Here is a 17,678-nt window from a genome sequence, read left to right as displayed (position 1 = left end):
ACGATCCTGTTTAGTATTCATTCATATCCACGCGGCGCGCATTATACCTACGGATATCGATTCGTATTACGTATGTGCATAATTTCGTGGCGCGTGGCGTACACATACCGCGGGCGAGTTTTTCGTATTCGGTGGGTTCTCGCGCCGCGTTACAATTGATTAAACTACTCTCGGCAAGATTTTACCGGAGGGGCTACGTCGGTGTTGCGTTCGAGCCCGATACGAATTAATGACAAGTTGAACGCCGCGACGGAGAATTCCGAATACAGCCGAGCCTTGTCGCGATAAATTAATATCGTAAGAGGTAACGGGAGCAGCGTATGGTAAATCGACCCTTTGTAAGTACGATGTGTATCGATACACGCGGTTGGAAATTCGTTACGCAAACGTACGACGAGGAAAGTTCGTGCAAACGTTTCTCTTCTTCGAACACGTTTTCAAGTTATAAGCATCTTTCCGTTGCGGTAATAATAACAATAATAATAACGATTCTTATTATTCTTGAGACTTTATCGCGCATATATTACCCATACTGGGACAAAGTGTTATAACGGAAGCAGCGACTAATTACCTAAAAGCGAAGTACAGCCGAAGGCGGTTTCGGAACTTAACCTCGATTCTCGTTACCGAACCGGCGTCACTGATTCCACTTCGCTGTTTACTCTCAATGATTCCTAACTCTTGTGCGACCGCACCGATTGTTTATAAACACCGCTTATGCAACATTCTACGAACGGTCTCTAGCAGAGCTCGGCGATAGTTTCCTTTCGAAGCGATAATAGCCGACTACGCGAATGCAGAAATAGATATGCATTTATATACGTGCACGATCTTGTTGATTGCAACTCGCTGTTTTGGCAAGACACATGCACGCGGAATGCTTTCCTAATAGACGTTTGCCAAATAGGAAAACATTCGAAAGGATACACGTACACCCGCGGGATACTGCCCCATTTCGAAAGAGTACTTCTATCGCCGGTGAACCTAATACAGTTAAGATTTGGTAAAGCGTGTCGTTAAGCGTATCGGCCAAAATAATAGGCACTGCGAGAGAGGAGACCGTGGGACACACGATTGTTTCGAGAAATCTGTACGATCAACATCTGTATCGAATGCAAGTCCGATTCGTGTAACGCGTTTTCTTTATTCTTCGTTTACTCGACACAGAGCACGCGTTCGTTTACCGCGAACGAAACGTTCTTTGGTATTACAGGGAGAAAGAAAGATCGGTTGGGAAAGGTATTGCGAATCCTGTCGAGTCAAACATTTTAATCAGCCCCCGTTCGCGAGTATGCAAAAATTACTCGACACTATCGCGTATTCCACTTACTCGTAGTATCGCATTCCCTTTAATCCGGGAGTTCTCTCTACAATAAATGGCTTTTACAGTTTCGCGTTACTAATCAGAATGTTCCACGTCCAATATTATTTACCATTCCACGTCGATTTAACATAAAAGTACGGACAGGAATCATTTTTGACGTTAATCAACGAATATTGCGCAAACTTTTTAGAAAACGAGTTAGCGAATTATCGGAGACCGTCCCGCTCGAAATAATACGCGGAATACGGTTTATACGCAACGGTGCTCCACTTCGATTCAAGTTCATTCGACATCGTTGCGAATAATTTTTCGCGCCGAAAATAACCGAATCGCTGTGACGAGTTACGACACGTGTAACGACTTTACGTATCGCGCCAGAATTTCGTTCACGAATGTTTCGAAAATGTACCAATCTCTAGTTTCTGATACGTGAAACCTCGGGACGAGTCAGACTCGTATCACAGGAATTAAATGTCCTATTTCCGAACAAATGGATCGCACTCCACGCGGGGGAACTTCTCGTCCGACCACCACGATCCCCGGATTCGAGTCTAACGGTTTCTTACACAAAGACTTCCCTAAAATCTATGATTTACGGTACATCGATCGAGAACGTTCGACTACTCCCCCAGTGTATTAAAGAAGGCTCTCGACGAATCAGTGCGATCCCTAGAATGTTGAAACGTATCGGAAGGTCAATGAGAACACGTACGAAAGCTCGCGTCTAAGATGAAGGCAGTGTATTTTCGATCCAAGTGTATTCTTCGAGAATAGCGTTTCGCGAGAACTCTGCGCTGGGTCAGTCGGTAAGGTGATTAAAAAAATAGAAAAATCCTCGTAACTTGGACGGAAGATCGAACGGAACAAATCCTTGTGCGAACTTGTCTCGTCGTTTTTGTTTCTCGAATTCGTCGCTAAAGATATGCCCGCGTGTTCCGATACATCTCGCATGCACGAGTTCCAAAGGATCCGATACGTAGAGCGATTCGAGGAACCGGGTCCTGTAGCCTTTTCCTTGAGAGACTGCAGAGAAAATTTGTTCAGGCAAATGTTGCCGCGGTTCTTCGAGATTTATCTCCACACAACTATGTTTTATTTAAAGGACGCATCGATGCACCCGCAAGGTGCAACTGCGCATCTCGTGCAATAAGATATTCGCCTTTGAATCCACCTTTGTCGAATGCGTTCGTGTTCCGTTATTAAAGAAAAGGACAATTACGTATTGCTCGCGCATCGGTGCATCTTTCGATGGAAATACACACGATCGTACGGAATCATAGTTTGGCTCTATTTTTATCGTCGCGATGAATGCGTATATTACGCTGGAAGGCTACAACCGTGATTTTATCGCGTGGTACACGTTCATTATTTCGTGAGTTTTACCGAATATCCGAGTACTTCTCTCGCGTGTCTTGATATATTCTAGCGTGAGATATTAGATCGTCTCATAAGTTTCTGTCGTTTATTTTTCTACCATACGAAGTAATATTTTAATCTTATCTACGAAACTAACACATGTCCAGCTTTGGCATCATTCCCGTTTCCTTCGAATGTTTATGTACACGTAATTTTTACATGTTTAGCAATTGCGACATTTCTCCTATCGACAGACTCCTCGTTTCAAGATTAAAACTTTCCTTTCGAAATCTATCAGACCATTACAAATGCTGTTCGCTGCAGTCGTTGCCGTACGCCCTTTTCAGAAGTTGTGAAACACGAGATGACGAAAATGGACACGCATTTCGCTCGTTATTTTACCGGATGTTAAGTATAAAATTTATATTTTTTTCGAACACATTCCACAGATTAAACCGAAGCATAAACACGTCACGGCACGAACTTACGAAGCGACCCAATGCAATGGAATCTCCATTATTCGAATCAATGGGGAGAAAAAATTCGAGTTCAGATAACGGAAAATATTCTATTTACTTTCTTGGCGGTGGTGGTTATGTATTTCGGTTGAAACGACGATAACATCAACGATAGGAATGCAAATGTAATACAAAGAAACGATTTTTTTAAATGTTTACATATCTCGTAACTTTTTCGTCCGTCGAATCTCACAAGTTTCTTTTCAGCGTTCATGGATTATATTATTTTCCGCTTCGGGCCACCTTCGAACCTTTTTCCGTAATCCCACGAATATTTCGCAGATTCCCATGAAAAATGTTCAATGCCTGTGATCGTAGCTTTCCCGACACCGTAGTATTTTTATTCGTCGATCTGCGAATTGTCATTGATCGTTACGAAAGAATGTTCCGATAATGAAAGGAACGATAAAACGTTCGAACAGAAGAGTACAAATATCGATAGGTTTTATATTGCGTTGATAAATGATCGGTAGAGTCCACGTTTCTATTAGCACAGTAGACGGAGCAATGTGATTCCACGAAGGGGGACGATTTTTAATTTTCCCTTCTACGTATTTGTTCCGGGGTTCTTGTAAATTAGTCCGCGAAGATTAAAGGTTAAATTAATCCATAAAATAATTGCCGAGGTAATCCTCGTTCCAGCAGCATCAGCGGTGAATTAAAAACACTAGATCGCGTTTTCACGGTCTTCGTCAATGCACCGGTTAATAAAACACTCTAGCGACAGAGGAGAACTAAAGAGATTTCTTATAAAAAAAAAAAACATTTTCTTTTTCTCTTCTAAGCGCACAGCATCCGGAACACAAAGTTTCGAAGAATGAACGCGGAGGCTCCGCGTCGTGGAAAATATTATACGACGATATTAACGTTGATGCGCATTGTGCGGCTATTAAGCGGGGAGAAAAGCTTAGAATTGAAGCACGAACAACGTTTTGTCTTCTGGAAAGAAATACTTTTCGCGAAGAGAGAGAGAGGAGAAAAAAAAACGAAACGGAAGATATAAATGCAGCAGCGTCGAAAACCCCGGGCGCGTATCGAGATTTTTGCGAGGAACTGTTCCGAGAGCGAAACGTTTTGCACTTGATATTTTCTAGGAGGCAATGACTCGCGCGAAATGGAAAACGACGCTTTATTAAAACGACTGGAGCGGTAATTTTTGTTCTACCACTTTCGCGCGTGAAAATGTTTAACAGTTGTACCGCTCGCGTTGTTACCAACATATTTTACGTAAGTTTATCCGATTACGTCGAGGCCCCTTTCGCTTAAACGCGAATCGCGTGCATCAAATTCGTTGTATTCCATTTCCGGAGGCGAGCCACTATAAATCGTTACTATATTCTCGTTTCTCGATGAAGCACAGTCGCTCGTTTGTTCGGCCCGCGATAAAACTCGCTAATGGCGCGATATTTATTCGTCCACGGTTATGTTATTGCAACACGACGCACGAACTTCGATTATTTTCCGCGTAATTATTCCGTTCTGGAAATTATCACCGCGTCCTGTCCGCGCTCGCCGCTCGACCGAAAATCGAGCTACGACCGCGTTACATTTTCACGCGAAACAACGTTCCTGCGAGAACGATCCCGTATGTCTCGGGATTAGTTCGAATCCGATCTAATCCGGATGACCGATCCGAAATTGCAACGCGAATTCGCGAAGGTTACGGGCTCGGGGGAAATCGCGTTAACCAACGGGCAAGGGGAAAAATATATATTTTCCGCAACTCGTTCGTCACAATCGACAGCGATTATCGATCATCGAGGGTAGAAACGTTGAACCACGGAGAAGAAAGCAATCAACGGCGACGTTCGATCCGTCTCCGCTGGCGAAGCGTACACTTGTCCGGTGTCAATGACAAACGCGGAACACGGTGTTAACAGCAATGAAATCCTCCGCGAATGGACCTTTTCCGAAGTTAAACGACAGACCGTAAATCAAACAAACTTTCGGGTTCGAGAGAATGATATTTACCACGCTGAGAGACGGGGAGGGGGAAAAAAAAACACGGACGCGAGAGAGAAACGGAGAAAGATAACGCGTATCGCGGCGCCACAGAGAGAGAGAGAGAGAGAGAGAGAGAGAGAGAGAGAGAGAGAGAGAGAGAGAAGAATTTCCGTTGTTCCATCGGAAACTAATTTCGACGCTTGGAAAATCTCGTTTCCCAATTCAACCGCGTAGTTTTCGAGCGTCATTTAATCACGTGTTTACAAACTAGTTTTTACAATGCGATTCGGGACGCGAGAAATTTCTTCCCGGTCAACAGCGAGCGTTTTCAACGAAGTCGAAGCCCGGTCCCGCGACGAGAACGATTCGCTTCCGAATCGTATAAATTTAGGGTGGTTCGCGGTCGCGAAATCGTCGCCCGATCATTGCCTTTAATTCCAACCGGACCGGCCGAAACCCGCGCACACACGTCGGTTCTGTGTATGATTTTATTATTGAACAATTATCGGGCAACGTGCTGAAACGGCGAAGCAATTAAAGTAATCGTTCGCGCGTCGATCGAACGGGAATGGCGATAAAATTAATGCGCCAAACGAAACCTCCGATAACGGGAGTTTATCGGTTTGTACTCGCCGCAATTATCGTGGTTTAATTGGTCGGGAGCAGTGACAGGTGTCATTCGCGACGAGTACACGGGGGTCTCGCCTTTTCGCAGCGACGACGAGAAGTGGCCAACGAAGAAGCGGGTAGGTAAGTTCGGGCCGAGTTTCCATTATCGTGCACGAGAAAACAGAACTAACGAGTCCCGCTTTTACCGAACCGACCTATTCACGATTCGGGCCGCGGCGAGAACACGCCATCGGCTTTTCAACGATCCCGCGTAGAGGCCAGCTCGGACCACGCGTCCTAACGTATTTCTTTTCACGCGATATCGTTTCCCTCGGACAGCCGACGTTTCGTCGCCGACGAATTATCACGAAATCATCCGCTTCGTTAACCCAGCGCCCGATCGTTCCGGATAACTCGACCGTCCTTCGACGATGAAAATTTATCGCCCCTCCCAACTTGAAACGTAGTTTAGCCGAGTTTCTCACCACCGGAGAATTAATACCGTATCTGGTGCGTGTACGCGTCTGCTCCACGAGCGTGATCGTGCGATTATACCGAACACTTAACAAAATTTACGAAATTAAACGCGTTCGTTAACCGCATCTGAGCCGACGGGGAACTCGCGCCCGTAACATCGAGTGAGTTTCGACGTTCGCGAACGAACGAGACGTCACGGTTACCGTTTCGTCGGCCTTGTTACGTACGCGGAACAGTCCGACGGTCGGGAAGCATATTCAAGTGGAAGCGGACGTCGTTACGCCGGACCAGAAACTCGGCGCGATACGTCGAGAAACCCGTACACGGTGCCTCGGGAAAAAAAGAAACGGAAAAGAAAAAGAAGAAGAAGGAAAAACCGGTGCGTCGAATGCGCACTCGTCGAGTTTTCTCGCAGCCCTTAAAAAAGAGCCCGCGACGAGAGACGGTGGAAAGAAAAGGGGAGGAAATTTATATTCGACGGATCACGAGGTTATCCGAGTTATAAATTCGTTGGAGCTTTCCCGGACGGCTGTTCGCTCCTTCGGAACCAATTGCTCTCCGTTCGACCGCGAATAATTACGATTCTCGGTGACTGGAGCCGAGCCTTTTTGCAACCGTCGTTGCGGAGAGAATCGAAATGAAAAAAAAAAAAAAAAAGATACAGAGGATGACCGATGGAGAAAGACACCGTTGGCTGACTTACGTGTCGTCGGGGCATTCCGCGGCGTCGATGGATTGCAAGATCGTCGTCACGGACCGCCGACAGCCACGATGTTGACATCCCGCCGATATGTTGTCGCGCGTGCTTAACGACCCTCGAAGTTACGTCGTCGTCGTCGTCCCGAACGTATCATTTTCCAGTTACTCGACGCCGTGGGCCGCCACCTCGTCGAAGTTCGCGCCTCGACTGCGCGAGCTTAACGACGTTCGAAGGATCATTAAATCGGGACTACGCGTTGATTAACTCGAGGAGAGAAACGAATGTCCTCGGGGCGGGAGAAACGACGCAGCGCGTCTATTACCGCAGCGTTCCGACGCGACTCGTTCGTACGGGAAATAGACCGAAACCGTCGTTACGCGACAACGATCAAACGCGGAGCAATGTTTTCCGATTACCGTGTGTCACCGTCCGCACAATTCGACGACAGTTCGCCCGTCGAGGCGCGCGCGCCCGCGACAAGGTCGCGGCGAACGCGTGAAAAAAATCACAGGCGAAAGGACGCGGCGAGACGCGCGGACTCGACGTCTGTGTCGTCGTGAATTGCACTGGCCGGTTCAGCCCTTTACCGACTCGTAGGGGTGGCGGCGAAAGCGAACGAGGAGAAGGGATAACACGGTGGAGGGAACGAAGCGAGGGGAAACGGAGCAGCGGGACGCGAGGGGATCGACGATGGTAAGGGGAAAGAGAGATGGTGGGAGAAGAAGGACGGTGAACGCTGCCAGAGGAGGACGAAGAATATATACCTAGCAGCATCCACAGCGCTGAAAACCACCGTGGAACGTTTCGCGGGGCTCCCGCGAGAGAGGGAGGCGCGAGTGGAAGAGGGACCGAGACGGTCAGAGGGGGGAGAGAAAGAGAAGGTGGGGGTAAGAGAGAGCCGGCACCCTCTACGAAATTAAAACAAAAAGCGTGGGGAAACACACATCGTGTCGCTCGAAACGAACCGGTACACACGCCGTCACTCTCTCCTTCGCGTCTCTACGCGTCTCTCCGTGTCTCTCCGTGTCTCTCGGTCCCGCGCACTTAGCGATGGGAACAATCCGATGACACACTCGTTAATACCGACGCGTATCAATTCCCGTGAATTACGTCCGAGCACGGAACGAGTATCGAAAGTAAATTTTCATCGGTATTAATGAAACGTATCCGTCGACGTTTCGTGCGCCACCGGTACAATTACTGGGTATTGCAGGGAGAAAGAAAGAGAACGGTCACGAATTAAAGGGAACGCGATCCTATGCGTAAGTACAATGTGGACAGCGACGAGTAAGCTCGTTTCACGAAGGCTGACTGCAACGTCTGACCCAATATGCTCACGCGGACGGTCGTTTTTTCTCTGGAGAATACCATTGAGACTTCAAAAGGACAACGATGTGTACTCCCGTCCGCGTACCGACATCCAGCCATCCGACACTCGGTGAATGCAGAATAGGAACGAATTGATGTTACGAAATGGAACTAATATTTATTAATTCTCGACATTGTCCACGAAATTATACCTTCTTTTTTTCTTTTCTTTCCTTTTGTCGAGGAAACGATCTCTCGAACCTGAAATTCCATTAATTTTTCTTCCGGCATTTCCGGACTGATTTCGTTCCAGTGATATTCTCCTAATTGAGTCTTTCTTTCGTTTTAAACGCGTTCGTCTTGGAAGATCACTCGCGCGTGTAATGTTATTCGTTGCACGTTAATTTAGATTACATTACCGTTATAAATGTTACGGTTAGACGATACCTTGTATCGAATATTTGATTCGCGTTTCCTAAATCTTCGAACAAATCTTCGCCCAGACAATCGGTAGAACATCTTTCGTCGCTTTGAACCTGGTACACTTGCGCGAGTATTCGTTCTTGGAAATCGTTCCTCAAACTTTGTACGAATTCCTCCGAATCGTGTAAAGTATCAGCGTCAATTGATCGCAATTGCGATAACGTATAGTACGATACAAATCGAAACGTACCGAGCTGATCAATTTCAGAATTATCGAATTATTTTTATTCGAGTATTATTTCTCCTGTACAATTGTCATCGTTGTTGTTGCATTCGTCACGTTTGTTTTCCGTATAGAAGAAGAATTTAACGCTAACAATTATCGAGGTGTAACGAAACTTTGATCTTAAAAAGTTGCCGATCGCGTTCGATCGTCTCGATGCGATCTGCGAGAATCGAGATTCCAGTCGTGAGCTTCGAATCGTTTGAAAACATTCCTTGGAACGGTTCCTTTGCAAGAGTCGGTACCCATTTTAGAGACAAAATACGTTTCAATCCCATCGCTACACGCGCGAGCTTTCTTCTTTTTTTTTCTTTTTTTCTTTTTCTTTTTTTTTTCGTTCACGCTAGCCGGAGTGGTCGTTTTTACTTCCTTTTATCGTTTGTTACGCGTCGGCGTACGCATTCGACGTCGGAAATTACGCGACGCCAGCTTATCCGAGAGCGTGTAACAGCATTAAAAAGATTCAAACGTCTTTCACGCGTTCGACGTTTCGGAAAATCCTGTGTCGGATGGAACCGAAACCCGCTGCGTTTCAACCCCGTACCGTTATCGATGCACATCGATTTCGGACAATTTTCATCGATATTACAACATCGACCATTTATTTTTCTTCGCGTGTTATTTCTCAAGGATCGTACTTTATTTACAATTCCGTTCGGTGTTATTTGTCACGATGACGATAAAGAGTCTTGGAAAATTTTTAATTACATTTCGAAATAAACTCTTCTTTGAAATTTCGTTATACTTCCGAGGAAAGAAACCGGCGCGCGTTAAAAGAAAATAATGTTCGATACGTTTAAGATGGAGACACAAAGGAGACACGTTGACCACCGCACGAGTTTATCTACAATAAGAAAGTCCTCCGATATCACGCTACCGTTTCGTGTGCAACTTTCGTTGAGTGAGCGTAAATCGGTACAGAACTTGGAATTTAATATTTTTCCGAATTATTTGTCAGGTTTAGCCAGTGTAGAGAAACATACAAACGTGGATAGAAGAAATACAGATATTTATCGTTGCCTGTCCTTTTCGCTACCGTTACGATTACTTCGATAACGCGAATAAAGTTTCTCGAGAGACATTCTTATCATTTGGAAATACTCGAATATCGCTTTCCCGCTCTAGAATACTATATAATTACATTTATCGCGAAACGTCTGCGACCAGGTACGCGCAGCGAAACGTTTAAAATCATTTTCGTATCGTTACCAGCTACGGAAATACGAGTACATTTTCCGATCGAATTTCCTTTCCATTTTTTCACAATCCTTCTACAAATTCGACCGATCCGTTCCAGAGTGTGGGATGCACGGTAGAAAATAAATTTACTTGTACAGCGTTTCAAATTCAGGAAATGGAAAATAATACAAAGAACGAAAAAAAAACCGGGGAATAAATCTGTATTCAAGTTGGTGCGCGCGGCGCGGCGCGTCGAATCCGCGTAAGTGCGTATTCAATCGGATACAGAACGCGTTAAAAACCCGAGACCGAAAGTGGAAGTGTATCAGGGATCGATACGGTGCGTGGATGGACGATTGGCGATTCGTTCGAGCACTATTTCGAAGATTTATCCGTTCGTCGTTCGCTTCGTTCCGCGTCGTGTTTCTTTTCTCTCGCGAGGCGAAGCCAAAGGGATAACACGTTCCGGGCGCGAAAGTAGCCACGGATCCCGATAAGTAATAAGTCCTTGTAACAACGTGGAGCGGTGTCGACTGCGGATTCGGAGGATCGTCCTCGTATTTCTGTCAGCGGATCCGTCTCGCCTTTTACCGTTTGTCGTCGGGTTATTCCCGGCCCTCTCTTCGCGTTTAACGCGTACTTTATCGGGTCAAACCCACCAGCGTATCGTTTAATTAGAAACCCTTTCGGTCTGTCTCCTTGGAGCGAGAAACAAACCCTAAAAAAAAAAGAGAAAAGAAAAAAGGAGCACGTTGGGAAGTGGCGCGGGCGCATAGAGCAGACGCGGCATAGAGACGCCTACGCAATTACCTCGACGGAGCGCTTTAAATTTTCTCCAAATTACTGGGCCGTGTTTCACGTCGTACGCGGGCATCCCAGACCCCCTAGGCTTTCCCTCGCCCCTCCGCCCTATTTTTACCCTTAGGCACGGCCTCGACTCTGTTTCGCTCTCTCGCTCGACTATCCCTTTTCCGACGTTCATCGCCTTTTGAAATAAAAGTCGATCGTGCGGAGAACGCGAGTGGGGGCCAACCGGTCGAGCAGTTCGTTCATCGCTCGTAGATTTATCACTTGGTTCTCTTTCAGCGGTCCGCCGTGAATCGGTGGTTCTGGCCGGAGTGTAGAAATCGGAAAAGGTGCCGGATAAAAGGAACGCAACGGAGAGAGACAGAGAAAAAGAGTGTGTGCGCGGAGCAACACGAGCGCATCGCTACGCTCTGAAACGCACCTACCGAGACTGTACAGAGAGCGAGAAGAGACAGGACGCGGTAACCTGGCTACTCCCATCGGCGAAGGGAGGCCGTGATTAATGATAAGCCACCGCGATTCGAATTTCGTGGTAATAGGATAGCCCGGATATTTTAAGGATAACCCAGGAGACACGCTCCTGGATATCTCGTCTGACGCAGGCGCCCCCGCGCCGCGCCGCCCCACCCAGTTTCCAGCAATCGTCACCGATACGAACCGGCGACCATGAGAGAGAATACGAGTAGCGACGAGCTCGCGATGTGGATGTACCGAGACGTACGTGCACGTGGCCACGGGTACCGGTTGAATTTTATCGAGCAGTGGAAAAGAGGGGAACGGTGCCACGTTGAGGACGGGGGCGTAAAACTTTATACAAGCCCGCATTAATTCGACGATAATTTACGAAACTTTCCGCTGCGTGCTTTATTACCGCGCCATTACGCGGTAAAGGGTGTAGCCGGCGGTTCTTGAAAACACGGGAAACGAAATACAGCGAACCGTCCATCGATGGACACTTTTCGTTCTTCCTTTCTTTTTTTTGTTAGTTTTCGTTTTATTTCTTTTATCTTTTTTTTCTTCTTCTTCTTTTTCTTTTTTTAGACCAACGATTACGAAAATTCGCTCTACCGTGAAAGCGTTAAACGCAAAAGCCACCCTCCCTCCCTCTCTCCCTCGCTGATGTTCGATGCACGGCCCGTGCTCATGGACGCAGGTACGCGGGATGGTTCTTAATTGCGCGCCGATAGTTCGAGGGGTGATTTTACGGGGTCAAAGAGGAGAAAAACGTTGCACGATCGTCGATTCACCGAGCTTTATTTTTCGAGCCGTGACAAGTTGAGGAAGAATGCGCGTGACGCGTGCTGTGTCGCGGTTTGACCTAATTTTCCGTAATCTGTCACCGATATTACAATTTCTCCTTGCGCTGCCGACAAAGCACGGTATCGGGCATTCTGCGATCGATTGCCATCCGTTGGGTTTGTTTAAACCGTTAAAGCGGCCGGAGAAACATACTCTGCAACGGGGGACACGAATTTTGTACAAACTGTTACAAACAAGACTCCAAACTGTGCACAGAACGCCGAGCTAACGCACCGTGTCGACCATAAGTCATCGAGCACACTCGCACTCGGTTTCGAAGATGCACAGTGAGATACGAATAAAATTTGCTACTACGATTTTTATTATTTTACCGTACAGTCTACAACGGCGTGTTTCAGGACGAGTGGTATAAACCGGACGGGTAGCGATTTTACGGTAAAAATAAATTGTTCGAAGTCGTCGAATAAAAATTTCCTACGCGAGACTCTATTTTCGGGAAAATCGAATTTAAAGCACGAAACGAGTCTTCGAAACTATAACCCGTCGTTACGTAATACGTTACTTCGCGTTAATTGTATTTTCAATTTCCTTATTCGTGGAAAATCACCGCGTACCAGGTCGTGCTAACCTTCCCGAAATACCCGCTGCAATTAATATCGTACGCGCGAGTAAATTTCTAAAATAAACACGTCGAAAATAAAAAATGGACACGTAGCAAGTATTCCAGACAGTTTCGAATGAAATTAGTTCGGAAATACTACAAAAATTATCCGACAGCGTGCCAGAATTAATTCGAGCGACTATTTCCAAATATACATCGCACAAGTTGATTAAATCCTTAACGTAGAATTTCATTTATACATCCTTCGTGACGTCGATGAATCTTAATTTCGTTTCGTAATTTCGATTTATTTTTATTACACATTCGCCAAGTATTCGACGACTCGTGGACGGGGCTGTAGTTGAAAAAGTTAATCTCGATGGAAGTAGAGTCACATCGAACTCAATTGACCGCTCAAGGTCGTTTTTCCCATCGCGCTGGACTTTTGCTTTCGCACCTTTCTCCAGAGACGGAATATCGTAACTACGTTCTCTCGATTTACCGTGTATGAAATTTTTTCCAAAGTTTCGACCGCCCATTTTTTTTTCAAGATTTTACACACACGGTACGTCGAATACTTTCTCCGATTCGTAAGCCGGGAAATCGAAACTCGTACCAATTACGTTCGTTTCCTTGTTCTGTGCGTCGGAATTTGCTCCCTGAATTACCAACAAGGTTCGGAAGTGTATCTATCCGTACGTTTATCGAATAATCGTGACGTCACGAGACTCTGGAACGTCGCGCGAGAGAGCGAGCGACCCATTGAAAAAGAGAAACCGGAGAGATCTAAGAGGGTGCCATTTTTAAAAAGTTGCCTTTCGCGCGAATTTTCTCCTTGAACTGACACCCCTCGGCCACGTTGTAGCGTCTCGTTCCCCTTTCCTCGTTTTATGGCTATTGCTCTTTCCTTATTCCCGTTGCCGGTTAATCGAATCACCTAACTTCTATTCTCTTCCGTCAAACGTTCACCCGTTGTCAGCGAAGGGGAACGAACTCGGCTCGATTAGCAAAAAACACCGTGGATAGTGTAATCTTGTTACACGCGGCTAGACGGTAGAATTGCTCCGAAAGTACTATGCAAACGAACCGACTAAAGTATGGGTACGTACGAAACGAGGAGCAAAAACGTAGCTCCGTTTAGAACGTTTTAATTATCGGAGAGTTTCGAAAATGGAATGCAAATGAAGTGTTCAGAAATACTTTTCGTATACAAGACACAGGGTCCAACAGAGTAATGCCGAGAGCGAGATTGTAATCGATTTTTTCACTACCAGCCTTTCCCCTTTTTTCTCTTATTTTTTTCTTTTTTAATATTTATCGCTCGGAGTAAGTAGAACGATAACATTCTGCTCACACGCGGGAAATACAGTGGAAATCGATAAAAAGCGAAACGCTGGAAGCTGATATTTTCTTCTTGGCGAAGTGACTTCTGAAACGACCGAACGAAAACAATGTCGGATCTATATAGACGAACCGAAGAAAGAATCAACTTTAAAGGTCTTTCTACTTCGGAACACGACGGGAAAATCTTTCTTCGCTGTGTCGAGTTTCGGTTATGGTGCCATCCAACTTCATAGGCTACTCAAGGTCAATTAAGAGCCACTCCCACCAAACCGTCGACCGACATCAGCGGATCGAACCAAATCAGTGACAGACTTACTTTTCTGTCTACGTTGCCGGTGAGTGGATAAATTGTTTAAAATTGATAAGTAACGAACGAAAGTAACGACCGATTAAACGAATTAGAATAATATGAGGCGCCATCGAGGAACTAGAGTCTGTGGCGATGCTTGGTGGAAGAAGAGGTCTGGACCAAGCTTCTCTCGTCACAGGAATCTTTTCCAAGTGGTCGATCTATACATTTCTATACTTGGAATACATTTTCTAATCGATCTTCCTATAAAACCACTCGAGAATCCTATTAGACTTTCGTATTCAAAAATACGAAAAATGTACAGGGTGGACAACCTTAACGGCGCATCGACAATTCAATTTTCTGTATTTAACCGAATTTTCAATTCGTAAAATATTCTTCGCTACGGATCGATAATACAGAACTCGAAACTACACAGGTAAGAGGAAACTGAAACTACAATATAAAATTGTTAAAATTGTTACAACAACGTAGAAATTTCAAGCCTTACGCATCAAATTACAATGAATTACAGAAAAATGTACTCGATGCTGATCTGACTCAACCCACGGGCATTCCGCGACATTGTTTTCAACTCGACATAACTCGGCAAATAACATCAGCAGTTATACCGCTATCATATTTACGTAACATTTTTTTTCTTCTATTTCACGCTGCAGTGAAATATACTCGATATTACATTTTTATCTTAATTCCTCCGTTCACCGAATGCTCGATACACGATTAAAAGCACAAAAAGGGGGCGTGTCCGAAAAGGGGGTGTGTCCAAAAGGGGCGTGTTCTCAAAAGGGGGCGTGTCCAAAAGCGGAAATGTCCGAAAAGGAGGGGGGTCGAAATGAGAGCATTCCCAAAAAGGGAGATGTCCGAAGGGGGACATGTCCGAAAAGGAGGGCGTGTCCAAAGGTGGGCGTGTTTAAAGGAGTAGGCGTGTCTGTAGAAATGGGTGTGTCTGAAGTAGTGGACGTGTCCGAATGAGTGGGATTGTTGGGAGTGAGATTGGACAATGAAACGTGTCGGCTATCGGAAGTTCCTTATTGAACATTTGTGAGCAACGTAGATAGAAAAATAAGCTGATTTCTAAGCGCGAGGAGTGGGAAAAGTAACAAGTGTTCCAATTGTATTGGTGCACCAGGAATAAGGTACAACACGGTATACCTAACTACAATACAATAGGTACATCCGTTACTTTTCCCACCCCGCTCATGCAGCCTTGCCACACTCCTTGCACATGGAATTCAGCAGATACAGTAGGGCTTCGATTATCCGGGGTAATTGGTCACGGATAAAAGAAGTAAAGTCGAAATAATGAAAAGAAATTATTTATTTTATCGTTTCGTCGAATAATTTTACCTTTAACTTTCGTTACTATTTCCTTCGCTGATATTACGTCATTTTCGTCTGTTATTATCTGTTTGGGGACGAATTATTTCGCTTCGCACGAAACAAAAGAAGCGTGGTCCATCTACTTGACACTCGAACGTTTACAGTTGTACAATCACGAATAATCGAATTAAAACCATATTTTATTACGGATTATCTAAACACGAATAATCAAAGTTCTCTAATGTATCGATATAACGAGTCATGGGTGTTAGCGAGATAGTGTTGTTAACATTTCGTGCGATAACGATATGATTCAAACGTCAAGTGACTGTAGCTAGTCCACTATCAAGGTTGCAAATAACGTTGTGTAAATATTTATCTCGATAAACGATTGAACATTTTCGGTGAGGAAAAATGATAGGTTTCGAAATAAATTATTTTTATGCACGAATCGGTAATTCGGTACAAGTTTATCGTTTTGTTGTACTTGTTTTTTTGTTGCGTGCTTTTAACTTCAGAAAGTTTCCAATTATATTCGATGTTCAAACTGATAGCAAAGTGCTTCCATTGCGTCTTATATCTCCGTCGAGCTTTGAATGTAATCAAGGAGGTATCGAATTTAATTCGATCGACAAGTATCGCTACGTTTACGTGCGTCGATAAGTCTCGAATGGTACGAAGATATTCGTTGAAACGTTTCGAGACACGATTATCAATTTCAAACGTAAGTATACGTATATCAAAACACGATCTCGGTGCCATCGTTATCCACCGGTGTATTTATCGCCCCTTCGCGTAAGACCTGCAGGCACGCGTTCTCCGTCTCTCAAAGACAGGCGTGTGATTATACGGCTCAGAAGTGGAAATGGTGTTTAGCGTACTCGTAGCCGGAAAATGTGGTCTTGAGCGATCGATGGAATTTGGCTCCGCTTAAACGATGTCGATACCGAAACAAACGATACTTGTTCGACCGTAACTTTATCTCCACGAAACAACAAATCTAACTTTAGATAGGATTTGTTGCATAATTATCCTGAAATCGAAAGTCCAAGTACAGCAATTACTTCACGGAGAGATTTTCGTGCAATTCGGTGAAAGGAAACTCGTAAAATGTTTGTTAACGATACTGTGATCGCGGTGTCTGGAAACAATTCGAGAACGAAAGTATAATCGGTGATTTCGATTATGGAACTTACGCGATTCATTCTTACGTCTAACTATAATAATTGCGATACCTCGATCGTAATCTTCGCGCTCCGGCAAGTACGCACGAAGAAACTTCGCAAACTTATTACCGAGTGACCTAAAGCCGTAGTGGCTTAAGGCAGATTTATCATTCCGGTGTGTGGTTTAATTAGAAATTCTAACAAGCTTCTACGGCAAATATGGCGTATATACCGAAAGTTGTTCCCGATGTACCATTTGCTCGCGCGAAAGTAAACCGCGAGCTTTCGCTTAGGAGATTCGTTCGTTATTCAACCTTCCGTTATTTATGAATGTTGCGAAAACAATGGCGCGGCACAGAGGAAATTTGCATATAAATTCATTTACCGGGATAAACGATACGTAGAAAAGTTAATCGAGACGGATACACGGATGAAATACGTAGAACCGACTCACTTTGCGAAATCTAATTGACGACGTTGCTTTAAAATGATAAAATATTCCGTTCATCTGTTGTCGTATAACAACGTCTAGGATAATGTACACTCCCAGAAGTAGTTACGTCCGAGGATATTATTTTTTATTTGTAGCTGGGTACACATCCGGCATTTGTATCAGTTATCCTCTCATGCGTTCTTGCGAAGACACCGCTGAAAGAAATATCAACGCTTCGAAAAAATTCGCGACGTACGCTCCATAACTCGCGAGTTAAAATTAATTCGTGCCATTCGGTAATATCAGCCTTTTG

General features: G+C 44.9%; 1 protein-coding gene and 1 long non-coding RNA gene across 5 annotated transcripts in view; one reads left to right on the top strand and one right to left on the bottom strand.

The window, feature by feature from the left end:
* The window catches only part of LOC143146907 (lachesin), a 58,733-nt gene extending 51,260 nt beyond the window's left edge, over positions 1-7,473 (bottom strand). For all 4 annotated transcript variants that reach the window (XR_012992112.1, XR_012992113.1, XR_012992114.1 and 1 more), the window contains exon 1: positions 6,932-7,473. The gene's annotated coding sequence lies outside the window, so the exon portion shown is untranslated. The remainder of the gene's footprint in view (positions 1-6,931) is intronic.
* Positions 7,474-14,142: 6,669 nt separating this feature from the next.
* LOC143147292 (uncharacterized) lies at positions 14,143-15,057 on the top strand. Its single transcript, XR_012992226.1, has 3 exons — positions 14,143-14,468; positions 14,536-14,861; positions 14,958-15,057. It is a non-coding gene; the product is annotated as an uncharacterized LOC143147292 (long non-coding RNA).
* The last annotated feature ends 2,621 nt before the right edge of the window (positions 15,058-17,678 follow it).

The sequence above is a fragment of the Ptiloglossa arizonensis genome, chromosome 5 (genome assembly GCF_051014685.1).
Source record: "Ptiloglossa arizonensis isolate GNS036 chromosome 5, iyPtiAriz1_principal, whole genome shotgun sequence".
Classification (NCBI taxonomy): Eukaryota; Metazoa; Arthropoda; class Insecta; order Hymenoptera; family Colletidae; genus Ptiloglossa; species Ptiloglossa arizonensis.
Note: the sequence above shows the minus strand (reverse complement) of the source record. Positions and strands in the feature narration are given on the sequence as shown.